Consider the following 24606-nt stretch of genomic DNA (forward strand, 5'->3'; position numbering starts at 1 on the left):
CGGTGACCAGTGAATTCTTATGGGGAGAATACCTAAGCCCCAGATTTGGAAAATTTTACTATATGTAAAAAAGCAAACGAGCCCCCTTTCTCAAAACATTGCTCACCTAAGATTAGGCTTTGATCAAACAGTTCCTGGTAACGAACTGTAAGTAAGGAGCGACTCGGCTCAATAGTAACCGAAACTCTAAAAAACGGAATCTTAATATCAATAAATACATCAAAAGAATCAGATTTTAATTCTGATTTCAAATACATAAGTTTCATAGAGTTTAATCTTACCTATCAAAAGTTAAGCACCTGAGAAAATTTGGCTGATTTTCGAAAAAAGGGGGAAAGACCCCCTAAAAGTTATAGAACCTAAATGAAAATCACACCATCATATTCAGCGTATCAGAGAACACTACTGTAGAGGTTTCAAGCTCCTATTTACAAAATATGGGGATTTGCATTTTTTTTTGCCAGAAGAAAGATCATGGGTGCGTGTTTAGTTGTTGTTTTTTTTCCCAGGGGTGATCGTATCGACCCAGTGGTCCTAGAATATCATAGGAGGGCTTATTGGAATTAAAATTAAAAGTTCTAGTGCCCTTTTTAAGTGACCAAAAAAAAATGGAGGGCAACTAGGCCTCCTCCCACGCTCATTTTTTTCCCAAAGTCACCCGATCAAAATTTTGAGATAGCAATTTTTTTCAGCATGTTCGAAAATATTATAAGTATGTCTTTTAGGATGACTTAATCCCCCGAAGTTCCCGGGAGGAGGGCTGAAAGTTAGGGCGGGGGTTATGTGGGAGGATCTTTCCATGAAGGAAGTTTTCATGGGAGAAGGGACATTGCTATGAAGGGGACGCCGGACTTCCCAGCATTATTTAAAAAAAAGATCAGAAATTAAATATAAAAAAACAAGTATTTCAACTGCAACAGCAGCAACATCGAAACTTTAAACGAACAGAAAATATTACATATATGATTGGGTTCACCCCTAGTCAATACCTCACTCTTTAAGCCAGAGATTTTTTAGTACTTTCATAAGAGCTACTTATTCTAATTAACGGCCTTTGTGATTAAGCGGTCATTTTTAAAGAATTGGAACAAAATTCAAACTTTCGCTTAAAGAGCAAGGTATTGACCCCTAATATACGTATTAAAAATATGTGTATATAGAAGTTCGTTACGTAAGTTAATTCGTAAGTTGCTTGTATTTATTACTAATAAAAACGTTCATAAATAAAATGAAACAAGTTTTGAGAAAGCCATTTAACCAAATAAAATTAATTTAATATGCAAATTATGTTTTAGTTATTCATTTAATGCGAGCCAAGATCAAAACCTGCATTTATTCAAAAATATTCAAAAATTAAATAAAAAAACAAGTTTTTTTTTAACTGAAAGTAAGGAGCGACATTAAAACTTAAAACGAACAGAAATGGTTCCGTATATGAAGGGGGCTGTCCCCTCCTCAACGCCTTGTTCTTTACGCTAAAGTTTGACTTTCTCACAACTCTATTTTTTTTAAACAATAAAAAACTTTAGCGTAAAGAGCGAGGCGTTGAGGAGGGGACAGCCCCTTTCATATACGGAATAATTTCTGTTGGTTTTAAGTTTTAATATCGCTCCTTACTTTCAGTTAAAAAAAAACTTGTTTTTTTTATTTAATTTAGAGTTAGGTTCGAAAGGGCAGTAGCCCTTCTGCCATATAGGGTAACCTTGAGTGTGATAGGCTACTAAAACTAAGCAGAAAACAATTTTATTTTTTCCCATGAAAGTAAAGAATAACAGGTAAATTTAAAACGAACAAAATACTCCGTATACGAGGGGGGGGGTGCCCCCACCTTAACCCTCGCTCTTTATGCTAACGTTTGGTTTTTGGTCTTGACGCTTTACGAATAACTGCTTAATCAATGGCAAATGGAATAGGATAAAAAGTAGTTTTCATAATGCATCAAAATAAAAGAGCTTATTAATATGCATTTGTTTCAGACAAAAAAAAATATGTTAAAATGTTTTAAACAAATACTGGAAATCATCCATTAACTATGTTTTTTCTATTCATAAACGCTTTCAGCATAGAAAATAAAAAAATAGCAGAGAGAGAGGGTTTAAGGATGGGGCCAGCCCCCATCATTTACAGAAAAATCAAAAAGACTGGGGACATAAAAAATAGGAGCTTAAATTTCGTCTCTCCAATCAGCTTGAAAATGACGTTCACAACTTTCTTGGCGATGTGGACCATTAAGTAGAGAACAAATTTGAAAGTAATTTAGGCTGTATTAATACCATTAACACATTAATGCCCCCTCCTCCAAATAGGCCTAAATTTGTTTTGTCTCGATCAGCAAGCAACTTATTGGGCACGTATGCTGGACCAATCAAGCCTAAGAGGAAAAAAAAAACTTTGACAAAAAGTGGCTTGTATCAATTTAGGAAACCCTGAAACTGCCAAACCTTTTTTTTTCTCCTGTCAACGTGAAACGTTTAGACTGGACCAAGTGGAATATAAAGAGGAAAATAAAATCCCATTAAAAAATGAGGTTATATTGATTCTTCAACAGGAAATAATTTTTCTTTATATTGGTCTGCTTTTAAACTTCAGGGCATGTCAAACAGTTGCAATAAAATATAGAATAAAAGATACTTTTAATAAAATGATGGATTAAGATACATGTTAAGACTGCCTACAGAATGGGGGTCAGGATGACTTCAGCCCTTTTGAGGACCAAAAATTACACATATTTTTAATTCATATGAATAATATAAGATAACATTCAATAAGCAACGAAACAAATCAATGTAGCGCCAAAATGAATAACTTAATCAATACCAAACTTTGTTTTCTTTTCAACATGATCCCCAGCAACAATTATACACTTCACCCATTGTTCTTATAGCTTATGTACGTCTCTACCATAAAATTCTTTGGGTTGATCTTGCAGCCAATTTTTCAGCTATGTGGAAGGATCTCCCACCCCCGTTTAATAAGTGTTTCTTGAGCCACCAGTACCACAAGTGGGTGCCCGTTATCATGAAGCAAAATCACACCAAGTTTAGGGGATGGTAGCCCTATTCTTGTTTATGAAAATTTCTGTTCGTTTTAACTTTGACTTGATTGTTCATTCAAATTTCTGTTCATTTATTCATCTATGGCAGTATCTGCCACCTTAATATTTGACGTGATTATTTATTTTTATTTTTGTTTATTTCACTCATTGATAGTAATCTCTGTTTTACAAAATTTAAATCATACTATGATTTTATTTCTGCTTGTCTTAGCAATATGACAATTTACTTTTCTTACAAAAACTTTTTTTTATTATTTTTTTTTATCATGTGTAGAAAAAGCAGACATATTTGGGCTTAATGTTCTGATTAGCTGAGAATTATTAGGGATTGAGAACTGGGCCAAGATTCCCCAGAGTTTCCCAACAGTATACTCTAGAAACTATACACATACCTGAGTAAATCGCAAGATGCTTTGTGCACCAAGTTTTCAAAATATTGTATCTGCAATATCTTGAAAATTGCTTGGGGAAACTGAGTTAAGACTTTCCAGTTACCTTAAGGAGGGGGAGGGCACTGCAAGAGGATTTCACATGGGGAGGGGGTAAAAATGTTTTGTTTCCAATATACCTAAGAATTTTTGCACTATCCAGACTATGGGGCTTATAATCTATTCATGGTTTGGTAGTCAGATAAATCAAAAGACACTATGTGTTGCCAGATTATCAAAGGCACAAAATTTATACTACTTTTGTGAGTTACTTGACATGGATTTTTTATTATTATTATTCCAGCCCAGAAGAAAAATGATTCCGGACACCGAAAATGGGGTCATATATTTTGTTTCTCCAAATATTTTAAAAACTATGTTGATAAGTTTCTTGGCCAGGTGGAACCCTATTCAGGAAAGATGATCCGAACTAATTTTGTCCTAGGGAAGGAATGGGGGATGGCATTGCAATGGGATTTCATATTTTGCATTAGAAGGGGCTAAAAGACTTTTGTCTCCAATATGCCAACCTGTTTTTGCACTTAAGCTCCCATGGGGCTTGTGATCTATTCATGGTGTTGTGAGATAAATCGAAAGATGCTATGCATTGCCAGGTTATCAAAATAGTATATATGCAATATCTTGGGAATGCCTTGGGAAACCAGGTTGAAACTTTCAGGGAGTGTTGATGGGTAGGGGTAAGAAAACCTTGATTTTGACATGGGGGAAAGGGCAGAGCTAAATCAAAAGGCACTATGCCTATCCAGGTTATCAAAATAACATACCTGCATTGTCTTGGGAATGATTTGGGGGGTGAGGTTGAAACTCATAGGTAGTGTTAGAAAGGAAGGGCTAAAGACATTATTTTCACCAATTCACCTATACATTTTTCAACTAAAAGCCCTTATGGGAATTAAAATCTATTCTCATTTAAGTAGCAAGGTAAATTAAATATTGTGTGTTGCCAGTTTATCAAAATAGGGTATCCGCAACATCTTGGGAATAACTTAGGACATCAAGTTGACTCCAAAGTCTAGTAGTAATAATTTTGATGATCCCCTTGTTAAAGTCACCAGTTATTTTGTCATCTCAAATCTGAATTTGCCAGGATGTAGGGATGGTACTTTGGCGCCTGTCAAGGCATGCTATAGTGCCCGACAGTTTAGTGCGTCCTGTGATTCAGCGTTTGACAAGGTAAGCGTTTGTCAAAAGCCAAAGCATTTGACAAGGTGCCACAAAAACGTCTTAAGGCAAAGTTATCAGCCGTTGGCAACCATACTGACATGGTAAAATGGGTTATGAATTTCTTGACAGATCAGAAGCAGCAGGTCCAACTTTTTACAAATAATGGTGACAAAGTCTTTTTGCTACCATGTGAAGTCGTCAGTGAAGTCCCTCAGGGTACAGTTTTGGGCCCTACCCTTTTTCTCATTTACATCAATGATATGACAAAGGAAGTCACCAATAACATCACACTTTATGCTGATGATTCCAAGCTCTTTGGACAAGCAGACCAACAAAGCCTACAGTCTGATCTCCTGAAAATCCAAACCAGGGCAAATGATTGACTGTTGAAGTTTCACATGGCAAAGTGCAGGACCCTTCACTTTGGTAACAACAACCTATGCCATAAATACATGATGCTTGACATCATGCCTGCGTGGGGACATGATGCATGACGCCTGCATGGGGACATGATGCTCACCTACAAATATAATAGCCAACCAAACAATACTCTCTTCACAAAACATGCAAATCAGCACCATACAAGAGGCCATTTGCAAAAACTTTCTAAGCATACTGTGAAGACACAAATACAGCAAAACTATTTTGCTGAACAAGTCATTAATGACTGGAACAGTCTTCAAGATGAAATGGTGAATGCACCCACAACTCCGTACTTCAAGTCTAGACTTGACAAAGAATGGAGTAACAAGCCATGGAAATACAAGTGGGACTGTTTATCCCATTCAGCTGCCAACTAATTATTGATGCAAGTTTTTCATAAGAGTGTGTTTCTAGGAGGTTGATGCTGCTTTTCATTCCCATCCATCTTGCAAACTATTCGAGATTGCTGTTGTGCAGTGGTGTCAACTCTAAACCACTGGAGAATGGTTCTTATGGACCATACCTACCTTTGGTCACTGTTACCAAGTGGACATAAATTTCATATCTCCAGCAAATCTCTGTTGCTGGGTCCTCAACACAGTGACATTACATTGTATTGCCATCATTGGCACGGAGCGAAACAGATCCTGTATGGACCTTAATATTGCTCTGAAGTGCAAAATAAGGTAACAACTTTTGTTTTCTAAAATTGGTTTTAACTTAGAGGACATGTAGACATGGGTAAGAGGACGTCAATGAAGACAAAAGCTATGAAAAAACTGATCTTGCATTGATTTGTGATACCCAAAATAAACCCAAATTTGTTTTGTTTCCAATGAGATTACAAATTCCCTAGCATGTATAATGGTCAAGAAGAACATAAAAAGAGAAAATATTTTGAAAATAATTGAGTTATATTGATAATAATAGTGAGACCACTGCTTTTTTTTCCAAAGAGCTTAAAGTTTCAGGGCAAGAAGACTAGAACAAGGGGATCTCACTTAAAACAATAAATGTTGCAAGAAAAGTGTTTGTGTAAATTTGGGGCATGAAATTGTTTATATTTCTTACACTGATCCACTAGAAAATTTTAGTACAAGAGAACCTCAATTACGACGAAAAAAAGGAAGACAATCTGGTAGTATTGATCCATGGATATCTGACTTTTTTTAAGACAACAAACAATACTCTCTTAATAAATGACTTCGAAGTGCATTCATTTAAGCAAACAAACAGTAACGACAAAATACAACATGAGAAGATTATTTTAACCCAGGTTCTAAGTTCATGTGAATAAGGTTCGCCTCCCATCCACCTCAAATTTTGTGCAAAGTTATTTTTTGCGTTTAAATAACAGAACTATGGCAGATCAAATATTTTGACTGAATACTCAAAAATATTTACCAAATTTCAGTTAAAATCTGATGCTTTGGTTCTTAAGCAGAAAAACTGAAAGAAAAAGTTCACACACATTAGCATAATTAACCAATAATACAATTATGTCAACTTAAGAAAGAAAAGAAATTAATTTAGAAAAAAATCTAAAACATCTAAAACAAGCAAAAAAGGTCATATAATATTTCAAACTAACACAACAGAAAGCAGTATGAACAAAAAACTGAAACTCAAAACAATCAGAAATTAAATTGAGAAATTACATGAAACTTAGGCTAAAAGTAACAGATACTGCTATGGCTGAAAAGATGAAATTAAATTAGAAACGATACCAAAGATAAGTTGGATACCAAATGTAAATTACCAGAAATCAAAATTGCTGAGAATTCCAGGAATTAGTATCATTATATTTCAAACAATCAATCTAGTTTCATCATTCTGATATGCATTAAATTTTTATTAATAATTTCTTCCTTTTATACATATTCCTTTAAAACATGTAGAAAATAATTTTCTAAATAATTTATTGATTTATCAATCCAGATATTACTTAAACAAACTAAAAAGATTACTGCATAAATTACCAATGTTCACTTCATAAGTTTTATTTAGACATCAATTTTCTAAATGCTTGAAAAAAAAGAAAACCAAGGAAAGTTTGGACTAAAGGTTATCCTTGTAAATAGTATTAACTAAACAAAAATTCAAATAAAACAGAGAGACATTGAAGCTTAAAAAAAAACATAAGAAATTATGTAGATAAGAGGGACTGCCACCCCCTAAACCACCAATCATTTAAATTAGGCCTGAAGCTTGAATAGTGCTTGACTGAAAAGAAATTATTTCATATATCAGGAGGGCTCCTCCTTTCCCCTTAACTACAACTCTTTATGCTTAAATTTGACTTTTTGCCAACAAAGCTTTAAGAATGACTGCATAAATAAGGGCAACTGAATTACAATAATTTTTTTCCCATTATGCCATGAGAATAGAAGAGCTTACTAAAGTAAATTCCTTTTAAAAATTTATAATCTAACATTTTAAGAGGCAATCACTACATAAAATACTTCCAATTAACTACATTTCTTGCACTCGTATATACCTTCAGTAGAACACTATGGGACTTAGCATAAACAGCATGGGGTTAAAAGGAGGGGGTGGGGTAGCCTTCCTCCTATACTGAATAATTTCTGTTTGTTTTTAAGTTTCAATGTTACTCTTTGCATTCATCTGAAAAGAAAAAAAAATGTTCTTTTGGTATTTATTTTATGTTTGCTGTTAATATTACATTTGTGTGATAGTAAAGTTTCACTTTTGCACAATAATGCTTCAAAAATAAAAATCACCCCATAAAAAGCTGACCCCTTAAGACTTGTTTAAGGAGGGGGGGGCTTAACTGCCAAAGCAATTTATCAGATAGTAATGTTCATATTTTTTAGAGGTTTTGTTAGGAAAATATTGCTCCTAGAGAGCATAAATGCCACTCTTCTGCCTTAATGTAAGGCAAATTCTCACCATCCACTTAATGGTGTCATGCAAATGTAATATTTACTTTATGCTGAAATTGTTCTGCAATAATAGGTGACCCACTCTCCTCTTAGCATCCACATTACACCCTTGGTCAAAATATATTATTCCAAACTAACGGATTCTAAAGGTTGAATGCCTTCTCTATCTTGATTGGAAGAACTTCTTATAGGAAGTTGGAAAATTTGGCCCTGAATTTCACATTTGAGGGCTTGGGCACCCCATCCCACAAAATTAAACCACCAACATTTCACCCTCCCCAGTAGCTTGTGTCTAGCTATGCAATACTACATATATATTCTAAATTATAGCCTTTCATTATGCATGGACAATACATGTTTGGGAATGAATGTGACACTATGTGGTGGTATAAGCTCTGATACTGTAAGGAAACTCATAGAGCTTTTTGAATTGTCTTAAGTTTATTTTGTATATTTCAGAATTTTAGTTGAATAGCATGCCGACCCTCCTTTAAATGTTGAAATATTATTTGTACCACAAAATAGAAGAAATAAGCACTTTGGTCTGGCAAAATGTGAAACTTACAGGCTATTTATATGCATTTTAATTTTTTTTAAAAGATTTTTCTGATGAAAGTAAAGAACAAAGTTGAAACCTGAAACAAACGAAAATTGCTGCTTCTATGTTATGAAACTTATTTAAAAAAAAAAAATTGATTCAAACAAACTAGCTTTTGATATTTCCCTGTATTTGTAGAATGCCAAAAAACAAGTAATTTACTGTAAACACAAAACCATTACTACAAGAGAAATAGAAAGTCCTTAATTGGCCTGCAGAAAATCTCAATATGAAGCTGCATATATATCAAGATAGCACCCCTTTTAAGGCAAGTCCACTCTTTTCCAGGCTTGCAACTTTTTGTGGCTAATTTCAAAATTAAGGAATTTTATATATTTTGAGTCAACATAAAAAAGAGATTATTTTCATATATTTATTGTTGTCAAGATTTTTTTTTAGAAATCCACTTACTATACACATTTTGTTCTTTGCTTGCAGTTTGTTACCATAAATTTGTTTGACAGCAAAACTAAATTGAAAGTCGCAAATGTAAATATTATAAGATATTTTTCTTGCCATTAATCTCAATTATTATTGTGAATTTTGCTATTTGTTGTTGATGTTTAAAAATAAAAACATATTATTCAAAATACATTTTCATTAAAGCCCAAACAACTCTGCAGTAGCCCACTCTTATTTGTGACAGCTTGGATCTGTAAACCTTGATTAACCATAAAAAGTCTATCCCAAAGATCTTTCATTCAGATAATTTTCCAAGAAAAAGAGGACTCAATTAAAAATTGTTCAAGAAGCACGCCAACACAGAGCTGAATATCTAAGTATTTTCCAGCTGAGTGGTGAATTTGTGAATTTTTTTAGACCAGGATACAGTTTCTTCTGGCTGTGTGGATCCATACAAATATTCAACTGACAACTAATGTTGCAACAAGCCTCGGCAAACAGTTTTAGAAACATCTTATGAATAGGCAAGCTATCTTCACAGATCAACAACTACAGGAACATCCTATTGCTGACAGGTGTGATTCAAGGGGATGTCATGACAAATGGAAAAGATGCTAATCAAAATACAAGTCATTTTCATTAAAGTACAAATGATGCTCTTGCCCTTAGAGTTCTTAGGAAGGCAGTTTCCCTAGTTTTATTTGTCATATTTTTAATTTGACTTGATTCCTAGACTCATTACATAGGTTTACATTAAAGCCAATGGTACACAAGTTTATAAAAAGGGTTGTTGGCACCAGCAAGAAGAAGAATTCTCTTAAATATCCACCTATCCGCTGAATGATAAGTCAAAACAGACAAAGAAAAATCAGAAATTATTCCCAAATTATGCATACAATTGACTGTTGGAATTTAAGACAAATACACCACATGATGAAGGGTGGTTAGATTTGCTCCAATTCTGTGATAGGCATTTGCCTTGTTATTTGTGGCTATATATAAGAAATGGATTAGGCTTGTTTTTCATGAGAATGCATTCTTGGTCATAAGTGACACTTACAGGTATTAGTCTTCCACTGGCTAAAGAAAATATTTGATAGCTCAATAAGCAAAATTGTTGCACTGTATTTGCATACATCTTGGGAGGTATTGGTGATGAGTTTTAATACCTTTTTCTCTGTTTTCTGTGAGGATTTTCTATATGTGAAATAGCTCTAAGAATACAGAATGGACCCCAATTGAAATAGAGAAAAGAGTGCTGATATGGGATATGACAAATGTTTTATATATATATATATATATATATATATATATATATATATATATATATATATATATATATATATATATATATATATATAAGCACAGTGCAAAATGGTATCTAGTGATGCATGTATGGCTTTAATTCTGGCTGAGACCAGGCAGCTATAATGCTTATTAAAGGGAAGAAGACTCTACAACTGTTTACATTATCCAATTCTATATACAGGAGCTACATGTACATAGATTTAATTTAACAAAAATGAGAGGTGAGATTTCATAAACTGAAGTGAATCTTTTGCTTTCTAGGTACACCAATACCTCACTTTGCATTGAGGCTATGTTCAAAAAAACATGACGCAAATTGCAACAATGCAAAGTGAATGAAGATTTTCTATAGTAAACCATGTACAGATTGAAGATAGGCTACAGGGTTATAAAAATACTGCTTTTTAAAAAGAAAACTGAATGAAGTAAACACTAAAAAACAAGAATAATATAAAATTTAGTTACATACATACAAAAAAAAACATATCCAATTAAAACAAAATAAACTACTGTATTCAATTAATTTATGAAAAGCAAAATTAAAACTTAATTGCATTCTGATGAATCCACAATTGGTATTGTTGTAAGTTGGCTTTCTTTCACAAAAAATTATTCCAATGTTTGCTGAACAGCTTTTTTTTATCAATGTAAAACTAATTTCCTTGTAGCAATTGATATTTTGTCAGTCGGGTATCAAAAGATTGTATCTCTGTAATTGTAAATTTTCAGAAGAGCAAACAAAAAACCTCACAAATTTTTTATTGCCCACCCCCCCCCCCTGATAACTGTAGAACAAAACAGATTTATATGCATTGATTTTACGTATCAATTGGTTTTTGTTTTACAGTTATCAGAGGGAAATTAAAAAAGGTGTGAGGTTTTTTGTTTGCTCCTCTGAAAATTTACAATTGTGGATATACAACCTTTTGATACCCAACTGACAATTTGTAGCTACTGCCTAGAACACTTTAAAACTCCTTCCACTGTCAGGATTGTTCTTTAAATAAATCTTCATAGCTTTATCAATCAAACACATCACTTTGGAAATTTGTTTTGAGGTTGAATTGTGTTTTTTGGAGATTTCTATTGATTGGTCACTCTCACCTTCTTCATTAGTAAATTCCAATTCTAATTGCAATAGTTCTTCATTAGAGAATTCTTGGTCCTCCATACCTTCAAAATTAGACTCTCTAGCTAAATTAGAAATTTCACAACGAACAGTTGGTGTACTGTCATTTTCTGCACTGCATATTCAGTGAAAACATTCATGCCCTATTTTGCACCAAGCACCATTCATGTCAGATGGTTTAACTTCCTCCCACAAATCAGAAATAATTTCTATGGCTCTCATAATGTTGAACTTTTTCCAAAACTCTAGCATGGTAGTCTTATCTTGTCCATCAGTCTCACTTAACAGATGTTTTAATGTACATCAAAGGTAATAACTTTTACAAGTCAATATTACTCCCTGATTCATCAGCTGAATAATTGGTGTCATATTAGGAGGCAAAAATGATGTGTTTGAGAAGTTGTGGCATGATTTAAATGGATGGGATTGAAACTTCTATCTGGATATAAGTCACTTAATCAGCTATGCCTCAAACAGATAGAGACACTTTAGGACCAAGAATAGATATTTTGTATGATGTTGTATCTGTATAAATCTTTGTTTTATACTCATTACCCTAAATTACCTTAAATTGCAGCTTGGAGCGAGTTTAAGGATTTTCCATCCTTGTAATGCTCCATGATGACATCTAATGGGTTTGTTGTGATTTGCTTGCTACATTTGGGTTGTAGACTCAGCAGCTTCCCAGTTGTAGAGGAACTCCTGTTGTTGCCAATCTTTGTCAAGTCTTTGCTTGAAGGCAATTGTTGAGTCTGCAGACACTGTATCTTCAGAGAGCTGATTCCACAAGTTGGTTATTCGTTGGCTGAAGAAATGGCTTCTCTCTCTGATAGAAGAGTGCTCCTTGAAGATGTTCATTGCATTTCCTCTTGTCACAAGGCATTCTGGGGGAGCAAGGAGACCAGGAAGAGTATTTTTTTAAATGCATCTGCCCCATTATAGAGAAATTCTAAGTTGGTCTTGCATCTGCCTCAAAATTTAAATCAAATTGCTGTTTTATTTACTTTATAGAAAATTGATTGATGCCTGTCTTCCACCAGATGCTTTTAACAATAGGGCAATAATCTACCTAGGGTTGGGTTCAAAGTCAAAGCAGTTTTGTAATGATGTCTCCAGATGATCCTTTTCATGAGTTTCATAAGCCTCACATTTAGAGGCATCTTGCAGTTATATGGCAGTGGAAATTGTATTTTGAATTTACAATAGCACCCAAGCATTGCCCTTCTTTTACCTGAGGGACAGCAGTTGAGTATATGCATAATACATATGAAATAGTCTCAGCTATTCTGTGTTGTTCTTGCAGTCTTGGTTCTTTGCACAAAAAGCTTCACCTGAGCTTAGTGATTTGCAGAGATTTGGTGCTAAAATATAGGTCCTTTGAAAAGTTGACGAAGACATTTTCCAGAGGAATTGTCTAAGGTAAGTTTTATGTACTCACTTGACTGACCACAGGGCTGTTCAAAGAAGGGGGCAACTAGGGCAAGCTGTCCTGGGCTGTTATTGATTTTGCCCAGTTGCCACCAGCCCTGACTGACCATATGGGATAGGCAATGAATCCTAGTAGAACTAAAAACTTGCATTTTTGTAACTACTCATTTTGGTAACTACTGATGGTTTACATGTATACTAAATTCTTTCTTACTCTTTGGAGATACAAAAAAAAAAAAAAAAAAAAAATCAGGTTTGCCAAAAGAAAAGTTGATAAGTAGTACTTTAAAGCAGCAATTAAGATAGAAGTATTTGTATCCTTATTCATTCCTGAAATGAACATTAAGTTTGTTAAAAAAAAAATGTATCTCCAATTTTGATTGTTTATTATACAGTTAGGCTAGGATAAATTTAATCTTTTTATATAATTTAGCTAGAAAGAAAGTGAATATATTGCCTGCTGCCTCTTTCCAAATATATTAATCACTTTTGGGGTAAATTCCAGTTTTAGCCCTTAAAACAGCCCATAGTAACCAAAAGTTTAAAAAGGAGTGTCTGAAAAAACTGTGAAGGGGGGAAAATTACCCTTTGTAGGTGATTTAAGACTGGTAATTATTAACTTAATGGTAAGATGGTTTTCTCCAGAACATTTGATGTTGTAAGCTGAGTCCCCAAGGGCACAGTTTTGGGTCCTACTATATTCCTCATATATATCAACAATATGGCAAATGGAATAAGAAACAACATCACTTTCTATGCTGATGACTCCAAGCTGTTTGGGGGCTGCTAATCAACCCAGTGTGCAGTGTGACCTTCTTAAAACCCAAACATGGGCACAAGATAGGCTACTTGAGTTCAACATGTTAAAGTGCAGTGTCCTTCACTTTGGTAGTAATAACCCTTGTTGCCAGTACAACATATCTGATCCCAACTCAATGTCAAACCCAGTGCTTAAGACTAGACCTGAAGAAAGAGATGTAGGGTTACTAATAGATGAATAACTAAAGTTCCATGGCATTTGGCAACAAGCAATCTTAAGAGCAAATTCAAGCCTTGGTCTCATAAATTCAAGCCACACTATAACTAGCTGCTCCTGCAAAGTCTTTCTAAGGTTCCACAAGCCTATAGTCAGGCCTGTATTGGATTCTGGTGCATTTCTCCCCTCCCCTTCTATAAGAATGACCCTCAGCTTTACCTTTTGAGTCTAAATTGACAAGGAATGGAATAACAAGTCATGGAATTATGAGTGGGATTGCCCATCCCAATCAATTACTCATTGATGGCAACCCCATCATAAGAGTGTCTTGCTGGTAGGCTGATGCTGCTTGTCATACCCAACCATCTTGCATGCTCTATCCAAAGTTTCTGTTGTGCAGTTGTGTCTACTTTACCAATCTACTTCTGTTGTGCAGGCCATACCTATCTTGTGGTCACTGTTACTGAGTGGGCTTAAATTCCATATCTCTAGCAGAGATCTCTTACAGTGTGTCACTGGGCCTTAACACAGTGACAAAAATCCATGATCCTCAACATGCAGCAGAATAGATCCAGTACAGACATCAATTTTGCTCCAAAGTGCAAATTAAGGTAATCAATTTTAATATTGAAATGTTATTTTGAAAATAAATTTGTATGAATTCCTTAGAAAGAGCCTGAAAACCCTCAAAAATTACAACATAGCAAAACATAAAGTACACTGTTGGAATCACAATTTCATGACCAAGAAGCAATTAGCCTATTATATTTGTAAAGAGCACAAAAAGGGTATCAAATGATGCAATTCACTTTCTTCCTAGCTAAACTAGCCTACATGAAAAAGAATAATTTTTACCACAGTAAGTATATTACTGTTTCATATTATAGTTGTAGATAGTAAATATATATTTCATAAATGTGATGCTTAAAATACTATTATTCTGACCTGCTGCCATTTAAGAAAAATGACTGTAAATTAAAACAGCCATTAAATGGTTTTTAATAAGTAGCCTACCATTATTATGGTAGGCAAAGAAACATATTCAACTTTAACTCTAAACAAAACTGTAATACTTACAGTATTGCTAGTGTAGCATGGGGCAGCAAAATATACATTTTACCCCTCCCCTAAGACAAAACTAGACTAGAGAGTAAAAAGAGGCAAATGAGTAGTGTATGCACCTTGTCTCTATGCCAGTGATAAAATCTTGTAGCCTACCTATACATTTGCCCAGATTTTTGGTAAAATTCTAGCTTATCTAATTTTTGGTATCTTGGAAAGGGGTTTGGTTAGGAAAATGAAACTTTCAGGGATGGTTCTACAGACTAGAGTATGTCCCAGGGAAGAATTCTGAAGTACCTACCTCCACTCCTTCTCCCTTTAGAGGGCCCTGACCTTTGATGGCCTTTAAAAATTGTTGTGTTATAAAAGTGTAACCTTGCAAAATAAATCTTCTGCATAAATGAAGTACAACAAAAATGTTTTTAGTTTCACAACTTTGATCAAACTCAATTTATTAGGTTTATCTGCAAATACATTTCCTAAATTTAGAAAAACCCATTGATATTACCTTAAATGGAAGCTTGGAGCCAAATTAAGGATTTTCATCCTTGTAATGCTCTGTTATGACTTCAATGGGTTTGAGGTTGAGGACTCAGCAGCTTCCCAGTCATACAGGAACTCTTGCTGTAGCCATTCTTTGTCCAAATTTTTCCTGAATGTACCTGCTGAATCAGCAGCCACTGTATTTTCAGAGAGTAGATTCCACATGTTTGTTACTTGTTGGCTGAAAAAATGGCTTCTTTCTCAGACTAAGGAGCATGGCTTGAAGATCTTTTTGGAATGACCTCTAGTCACAGAATGTTCTGGGGAAGGGGTAAGGAGACAAGGGAGAACATTTTTGGAAATAATTTTGTGGGTCATTAGCTTTAGCATGTCACCACCTTTCCTCCAGTATGCAAGAGTAGAAAGTTTCAAGTGATGTAAATGCTCTTTGTATGGCATTTGTTTGAGGCCTTTGACCATTTTGGTTGCTCTTCATTGAACTCTTTCTAGAATTTCTTTGTCCTTCTTGAAATAGATTGATGCCAGGGGCATTCCAACGTCTAGGCACGAGCAAACTAGTGCCTTGTAGAGCTTCATAAACATGCTTGGGCATCTGCTAGAGATAGTTCTTTTGATCATTCCAAGAGATTGGAGGGCAGACAATGATACAGATTTTGCACAGGTGCTGAACTTTAGTTGATGATCAACAATGACTCCAAGATCTCTTTTTTCAGAGACTGCAGAAACGGGGTTACCTTGGAGATGGTATTGCTGATGTGTGTTATGATTACCAAAGTGGATTACATGGCATTTGTCAATATTGAACGAGAGGAGCCATGTATCAGCCCAAGTCCCAAGAATATTAAGGTCAGATTGAATAGATTGCCAGTCAGAGGTTGTGGCTGCTTTACCAACAAGTTTTGAATCATCAGCATAAAGAGTGAGGAAGTTTGAGAGGAGATTGTGTGCATTTTTATATATAAGTTGAAGAGACTTGGCCCAAGAATGGTCTCCTAGGAAACGCTGCTGAAAACAGTTGTAGACAAGGAGCAATGAGGGACACCTTGAGAGTCATGAACTCTTACAACTTGTGTTCATTCTGAAAGGAAACTCTGTATCCACTGGATAATAATGTCATCAACAACTGCTGTTTTTAGTTTGGTTATGAGGAATTCATGGCAAACCCTGTCAAATGCTTTTGAGAGGTCCAGGAGCACCATATCAACAGTTACATCATTATCCAATAATGATGTAACATACTTGTGTGTGTGTATGAGATTAGTGTCAACAGATCTTAAAGATCTGAAGCCATGTTGATTGGAAGTGAGGATGTTGTTAGTTTTCAAGTGCTGAATTAGAGCTCTATTAACAGATCTCTCAAGCACCTTTACAACTGCAGAAGTGATGCTAATAGGAAAGTAATTTTCTGCATTATCTTTGGGGCCTTTTTTGTGGATTGGTGTTATATAAGACTTTTCCCAATCTGACAGTAGTTCTCCATTTTGTAGGGACAGCTGGAAGAGGCCACACAAGGGAGAACTGAGAACAATTCAGCATTCCTTAAGAAGCCTTGGGTGTATTCCATCTGATCCTTTGGATTTATTAACATCAAGTTTTTCCAAGCTATTTAAGACCATATCTTTGGTAATTGATAATTTTGGCATTAGATGACACATTCAGTTTGATGGTGCTCCAGGAATAGTTGAACAAGGTTGAATGGTGAAGGCAGAGGCAAAATGGGTATTTAATACATTGGCCTTATCTATTGGCGATGAGTGGGTTATGGCATTACGTCTGAGGTCAGGAATGATGTGATGGTTTGGATTTTTGGCAGAAACATGTCTCCAGAAAGATTTGGGGTTTGTCTTGATATCTGTGGCAAGCTTTTCCTCATGCTGAGACTTCAATTCCTTAACTACATTAGAGGCAAGATTCGAAGCCTTTGAATACCTTATCCAATTTTCCTGAGATTTCTCCTTGTTGTACCTTTTCCAGGGTCTGGCTTTCCTGTTGATTGTTCTTTTTGCATCCTTCATATTTTTAACTTACAAATAAAGTGAACATACCACTTGATGCCTTTTTTTATGCTCTTTACAAATATAATAACCACTTTTGTTGCAAATGAATTTTAACCCCACCCCTATATATACCAATTCAGGGTACATATTTGCGCATTAGGGGGAGTTGGGGGTAAAGTTTAAACTTACCCCTCATTTGCATCAAAAATAAAATTTACCCCACCCCCTACCAGTGGCATTGTTTGGGGGTTGCAGTTGCCCCCCCCCCCAATAATGTGGAGAAAAAATACTATATACCCCATGCCTTTTGACTATGCAGATATGGACCCCTCTTGCCCCCTCCCCCCCCCCCCCAATGATAAATGCTGGAGATTTGCCCCTGCCCACTACTGTGCAAATATATACTCTGAATTGGTATATATAGGGGTGAGGGTAAAATTCATTTGGAACAACAATGATTAATATATTTGGAAAGAGCATAAAAAAAGGCATCAAGTGGTATATTTTACTTTATTTGTAAGTCAATAATATGAACGGTGAAAATTTACCATCTTCACTTTCATCCTAGCTAAGTTATATGGTCTACTGCAAATTTACCCACTCCTACCCCCTAATGTGCAAATATATACCCTGAATTGGAATATACAATGAATTGTCAATGGCAAAGTTTCAAATCACAAAATTCAGTGCTATTTTTAGAATATATACTCTTGAGCAACCTATTTATAAACTAGTGATGTTTTTAACCACTTTTCAACAACTTAGGCTAACTAGTGTTGATAACTTCTTTGTGGGGTTACAAAAATTAAACACCTTTGGGGCCTCTTTAAGGGCTAAATATTCAACTAGGCCTAGCCCCAGAAGCAATTTTTGAATCATGAGAGAGCATAAAAAAAGGTTGTATGCTTACCTCTGTTATGATATGCTTGTGCCGCCTGTAATGCTCTCATTGTATTGCTTGCTAAGTGCTTACGCTTGCTATTTTGTGGTGCAGGTCGGCTAGCTTCAATAAACTGATTTAAAAAAAGGTCCCTCAGTGACCACAACATGGTGTCAGAAAAATAGTCAAGATGGACAACTCTCCGCTTTTACCACATTTTAACTGGGACGCAGCCAGTCATGAGTCATGGACAAAATTTGAACAACATGTGCGGCTAATGTTCACAGGCCCTTAAAGTGGAAAAACTGAAAAGCAACAGTGTGCATATCTGCTTCTGTGGCTTGGTGAAAAAGGTCGAGACGTATACAGTACTTGGACATTGCAGGCAGAAGAGACAGATAAAATTGCTTGCTACCTAGAAAAGTTCAAGGAACATATTTCACCATCTATCAACCCAGTCTTTGCTTGGTACAAGTTTCACAAACGAGACCAAAGTGTGCATGAATCAGTGGAACAGTATATAACAGCCATACGTGTGTTGGTTAAGGACTGTGATCACCCAGTAACAACCATTAATGACATAGTGAGAGACAGAATTGTTTGTGGAATCTTATCACCGAAAATTTGGGGGAAAATTTTGTCAAAAGGTGGTAAATTAGTACTTTCAAAAGCCATAGAAATCGCTAGAGCCCATGAGACAACCCAGGCACAGCTCTCAACAATGGCAGATGTTTCAAAAAATATGAATATCAAACAGGAGATTGATAGTCTACATAAAAGGAAGCAACACCAGTCAGAATATGATTCGCAGCCTAAGCAGTGCTACTTCTGTGGAGGGCAATATGATCCAAATCACAGGTGCCCAGCAAAAGGAAAAATTTGTTCAAGTTGTGGACGCTCAAATCACTTTGCCAGAGTTTGCAGAAGCAAACCAGTGCATGCTGTTGAAAGTGGAAATGCATCTCAGATCGACCAAGTATTCATCAATACACTCTTTGTGGGATCCGTCGGAAATATAAAAGGAAGCCAACCGACTGCAGAAATCATCGTGAACAAACAGGAATCGAACATTAAGTTCAAAATCGATACGGGAGCTGAAACCAATGTCATTCCAGTTGATCTGTTTCAGAAAATTGTCCCTAGACCTGAATTGAAAGAGACCAAGCAGATTCTTGTTGCATACGGAGGTACGAGAATCCCATACGGAGTACTTGGGATATGTATGCTGTCATGCACATACAACAAGGCTACCACAGGTAGATATGAATTCTTTGTTGTAAAAACCAAAGCCATGCCAATACTTGGCTATGAAGCATGCATCGACATGCGTCTTGTGGAAGTGGCAGGACTTGTTGATCACAATCAGGAAATATTGTTCATCCAGAAGTTAAAAACAGACTGTGCTGATGTCTTCACTAGCATAGGCGAATTGCAAGGTGAGTGGGCCATACATCTGAAGCCAGATGCTATGCCAACTTTACATCCAGTGAGACGTATACCATTTGCCCTTCATGACAAGCTAAAAAGTGAGTTAGAACAGCTAGAAAAACGGTCTTATACAGACAGTTACAACTCTTACTGAGTGGGTAAACTCAATTGTCACCGTTGAAAAACAAGATGGGTCTCTGTGTTTGTGTTTAGATCCAAGGGATCTAAATAATGCTATACAACGACCCTTTTACCCCATGCCAACTTTTGAAGACATAGCTGCACGGCTTCATGGTCACAACAGGTTTACTAAGCTAGATGCCAAGTCTGGGTATTGGATGCTCAAACTGTCAGAACCATCGTCATTGATGACAACTTTCAATACACCGTTTGGAAGATATCGATACATGAGAATGCCTTTTGGGATTGTGTGTGCTCAGGACATATTCCAACAGAAAATGGAAGAAACGTTCAACAATCTAGAAGGTCTAGGTGTGATTGTGGATGACATAATAGTATCTGGTAAAGATGACGAGCATGATAGAAACCTTTTATGTGTGCTAGAGAGAGCCAGAAAGGAAGGAGTGAAATTCAGCCCTGAGAAATGTATATTTGATGCTCACAGTATCCCTTATTTTGGCCACGTCATCATAGCTGAAGGCATAAAGCCGGATCCAAGGAAGGTTAAGGCTATAAAGGAAATGCCATGTCCTACAAGCAAGGATGAGCTCATGACGTTTTTAGGAATGGTCAATTTCCTATCTCGTTACATTCCAAATCTTTCAACTTTGAACCACTCATTAAGAGAGTTAGGAAAGCAGGATACATTCCAGTGGACAGATGCTCACAAATCAGAGATTGAGAAGATCAAGGTTTCTATTTGTCAGAACCTAGCTGCATTCGATGCTCAAAGTAAGGAAGTAGAGTTGAAAACAGATGCGTCAAAACATGGCCTTAGGGCAGAGCTTTTAACTCACGGACAGATTGTGGCATTTGCCTCAAAAGCATTGAATGAGACAGAATAGCACTACTCACAGATCGAGAAGGAGCTGTATGTAGTCATGTTAGGCGGTCGGAAATTTCACCAATACATTTATGGCCGAAAAGTCCAGCTGTACACAGATCACAAGCCTTTGGAAACCATTCTGTCAAAGCCTTTGTCTCAGGCACCACCAAGGCTGCAAAGGATGATGCTTCAGATACAGCCGTACGATTTGGAGGTTCACTACATTAGAGGCAAAGATATCCCAGTAGCTGCTGCCCTGTCAAGACTGCACACATCTGAAGAAAGCGACGATTTTCAAAATGAGATTGAATTTCATGTAAACTCGTTTGTTAAGCACATACCTGTTAGTGATACAAAAATGGAGCAAATCCGAAAAGAAAATCAGCGAGATCCAGTCATGCAAACCCTCATCAAGGTGATCCAGGAAGGGTGGCCTGTCGTCAGGAAGTCTTGTCCAAGACCTGTTATCCCATACTGGAATTTCAGAGAAGAGCTAGCGGTTGTTAATGGCGTCATCTTGAAGTCTGATCAAAAGGTCATTCCTTTAGCCATCCAGCCCAACAGTCTCAAGCAACTGCATGCATCCCACCGTGGCAGGAAAAAAACCAAACAGAGAGCGCGAACTCTGGCTTTCTGGCAAGGACGGAACCATGGAATAGAACGGTTTGCAAAGAGCTGCGAATTGTGTGGGAAATATGCACCAAACAACCCCAGAGAGTCTTTGCTTTCTACTCCACTACCACAAGGCCCATGGGAAGCTATCGGTGTAGACCTTTGTCAATTGGAGGGCAGAAACTACCTCATTACCAGTGACTACTATAGCCGGTTCATCTAGATTGACAAGTTGAACTGCACAACTTTGTTGGAAATCATCACCAAACTCAAGTCACATTTTGCTAGATATGGCATACCATTGAAGATTCGGTCAGACAATGGGCCGCAGTTCTCATCCAGTGAGTTCCTTAGTTTTCTGCAACTGTACAACATCCAGCTCTGTACATCAAGCCCGAACTTCCCACAATCGAATGGACATATAGAATAGGCAGTAGACATTGCGAAAAGAATCGTGCAGAAAGCAGTTGACTCCAATTCGGATCCTTATCTTGGTCTCCTTGAGTAGATGAGTACTCCAATCAGTGGATCTGCATCACCGGCTCAACTGCTCATGAGCAGGACTCCGAGGTCGATTCTACCAACTATCCAGCTGCGTCCCAAGGTAATACCTAGAAAAGAGATCATCAGGGTTCATGAAAGAAACCAGTGTAGGCAGAAAACCTACTATGACCGGCATGCGAAAGACTGAGCTATGCTGAGTCCAAACGAAACAGTTTGGATGAAACTGTCAAAAGAAGATAAGCATTGGAAGAAAGGGATAGTTCTGTCAATGCCAGAGCCAAGATCTTATCTAGTACAAACGGAAAACGGAAATACTTACAGACGAAATCGCGAGCATTTGAAGCCTAGATTCACTGCACCGGGGGAAACCGAAATTAACATTCCAAACGAATTTGTAGACTCAGATGAGAGCCAGTCCATTGCGCTGGGTTCATTACTTGAGGGTACAGAGTCCTCTGAAAAACTATACGCTACCAGTCCAACTATTGCTACTCCATCAAGGTTTAGAGTTGATGAAAATGCTGATGTTCCAGCCACACCAATTGCAACTCCGAATCCGGTTCCAGTGAACAGTAATAGGAATTCTAATACAAACGGGACTCTATTTGGGCCACCCGTGTCAAGATATGGAAGGCCCATAAAACCAAGACAGATTTTTGATCTGTGAATAACTAAATGGAACTATGGTTATTTACGATAGTGATTATGATGCTTCAGAAGAGTTTTGTTTTTTTTTTTTTTTTTTATTTTTTTTTTTTTTTTTTTTGTATGTGAAGGAAGATGTTGTATTCTTACCTTTGTTATTATATGCTTGTGCCGCCTGTAATGCTCTCATTGTATTGCTTGCTATGTGCTTACGCTTGTTATTTTGTGTTGCAGGTCGGTTGGCTTCAATAAACTCATTTAAACAAATGTCTCTCATTGAACACAACACTAGTGATATGTTTTTAACCACCTTTCAACAACCTAGGCTAACTAGTGTTGATAACTTCTTTGTGGGGTTACAATAATTAAACACCTTTGGGGCCTCTTTAAGGGCTAAATATTCAACTAGGCCTAGCCCCAGAAGCAATTTTTGAATCATGAGAGAGCATAAAAAAAGGCATCAAATCATGTTTTCACTTTCATCTTAGGCTAGCTAAATTATATAGCTCACTAGAAATTTACCAAATTTGCATTTTCAGAACTAAAACCTGAGAAAAAGAAAATGATACCTGAAAAATAAGGTATAATTGTTGTTTTGTCAAAATTTCAATATATAATAGGCTAGGCCTAAACTTGTCAAGTAGGCTAGGCAAATTTCTAAGACTTAGAAAACAGAAGAGGGTTAACATGGAAGCCTGAAAATACCTTCCCTGAGTATGTATTTGGTTCTTGATTCGTTAGCCTACTGAAAGTTTCATTTTCTTAACCTAACCCCTTTCCAAGATAGTAAAGAGTATCAAAACTAGAATTTTACCAGATTTTTTATCTTTTTATCAACAATCAGATATTTTCACAGAATAGCGACAAAATTCGACATTTTGGAAGCTATGTGATATAGACTGACCAATTGAGGATGAAAAAACTGTGACTTAAGAAAACTACCATCCTTAAATATAGCCTATTTGGGGACCTTTGTGAAAGATAAGAAGCCCATTTTATCAGTTCAATACAACAATCTACAGTAGACAAAACTAAGCAAGTTATATACCCTTTATCACACACCTGTTAAGCAGAATATCTCCTTTTACAGGAGTTGAGTTTCTTAAATTGCTGCTGCTGGTACAAATTTATAGAAAGCCTGTGTTTTGTTTTTACAGGCGACATTGCCCAATAAAACAAAGCCGTTTGAGTACAAAAAATAACAACAAGCCAAACACAGAGCTAGAAGAAAAGGATTATGGCGCAAGATTAGGAATAGTTTTATACATATACTTCTGGACTTCACAACTTAAGTTTTCATTTCAATCCTCTGTAGATAATTGGGTGGACATCTTGATGCAAAGAATATTTGTTCCTCTTCGTTCTAGACCCTTAAGCCACGCCAAAAACTGGCAGGTCCCCGCCAAAAATATTCCGGCCCGCTGATGTGCTACTGCAAGGTTCGATGGCAATGGCCTGCCAAAATATTACCACGTCGAATATTTTTCCAGTTATAATCTTTGCTATGCCAGAAGAACTTCCCACAAGATGCCAGAATTTTGAACTCTGCTGGACATGCAGCAATTGCTAGTATGCAGTGAAGAAAAAAGAGTCGAACCTTGTTTTGATACACACAGTAGTTGCTAAATGGGAGTTCTTTGGTGCATCATATAAACTTTTCGCTAATTTCTCACCTGTCAGTGATACTAGCTACACCTGCTTTGAGCAATCTGTATCCTGATCTACTCTACTTAATGCTGTGTTTTCGCTTTATTGGTATAGCCTTTTTGTTCACTTCATCTGTTTTTTGTTTGACTTAAAGCAAGTTAGCCTTAGACACAAGTTAATTTTTTCTTCTTTGTGGGGCTGCTTGCTTTAATCGTCATTACTTAGAAATTCGAACACCTGACCATTAACTGCTGAGGCAAAGACACATATTTGGGCTATGTTCAAAAACACAATTGTTAGAACTCCCCAAAGGGAATTAAGATTAGCCAGTGTTTGCCAAATGTGGGTCACGACCCAGCAATGGGTCGTAGAATAAATATTCTAGGTCGAGAAAAGAAAGAGGAAAAAAAATCTATTTGATCCACAATCTTAGCTGATAGTGTCATTGATTTATTTCTCTCAATAGTTAGTTGAAAATCCCAGATG

The 24606-nt window shown here is 36.3% G+C and overlaps 1 protein-coding gene across 3 annotated transcripts in view; it reads right to left on the reverse strand.

The window, feature by feature from the left end:
• The window catches only part of wrd (Protein phosphatase regulatory B subunit well-rounded), a 77635-nt gene extending 54021 nt beyond the window's left edge, over positions 1–23614 (reverse strand). The window contains exon 1 of one of the 3 annotated variants that reach the window (XM_089090784.1): positions 23536–23614. The gene's annotated coding sequence lies outside the window, so the exon portion shown is untranslated. Of the gene's footprint in view, positions 1–6495; positions 6541–22623; positions 22642–23535 lie in introns of those variants that run through there. The other 2 variants (XM_089090786.1, XM_089090785.1) reach the window with 2 other exon arrangements.
• Positions 23615–24606: the final 992 nt, after the last annotated feature.

The sequence above is a fragment of the Artemia sp. Qi Xiang Cuo genome, chromosome 6, assembly GCF_049724085.1.
Source record: "Artemia sp. Qi Xiang Cuo chromosome 6, ASM4972408v1, whole genome shotgun sequence".
Classification (NCBI taxonomy): domain Eukaryota; kingdom Metazoa; phylum Arthropoda; class Branchiopoda; order Anostraca; family Artemiidae; genus Artemia; species Artemia sp. Qi Xiang Cuo.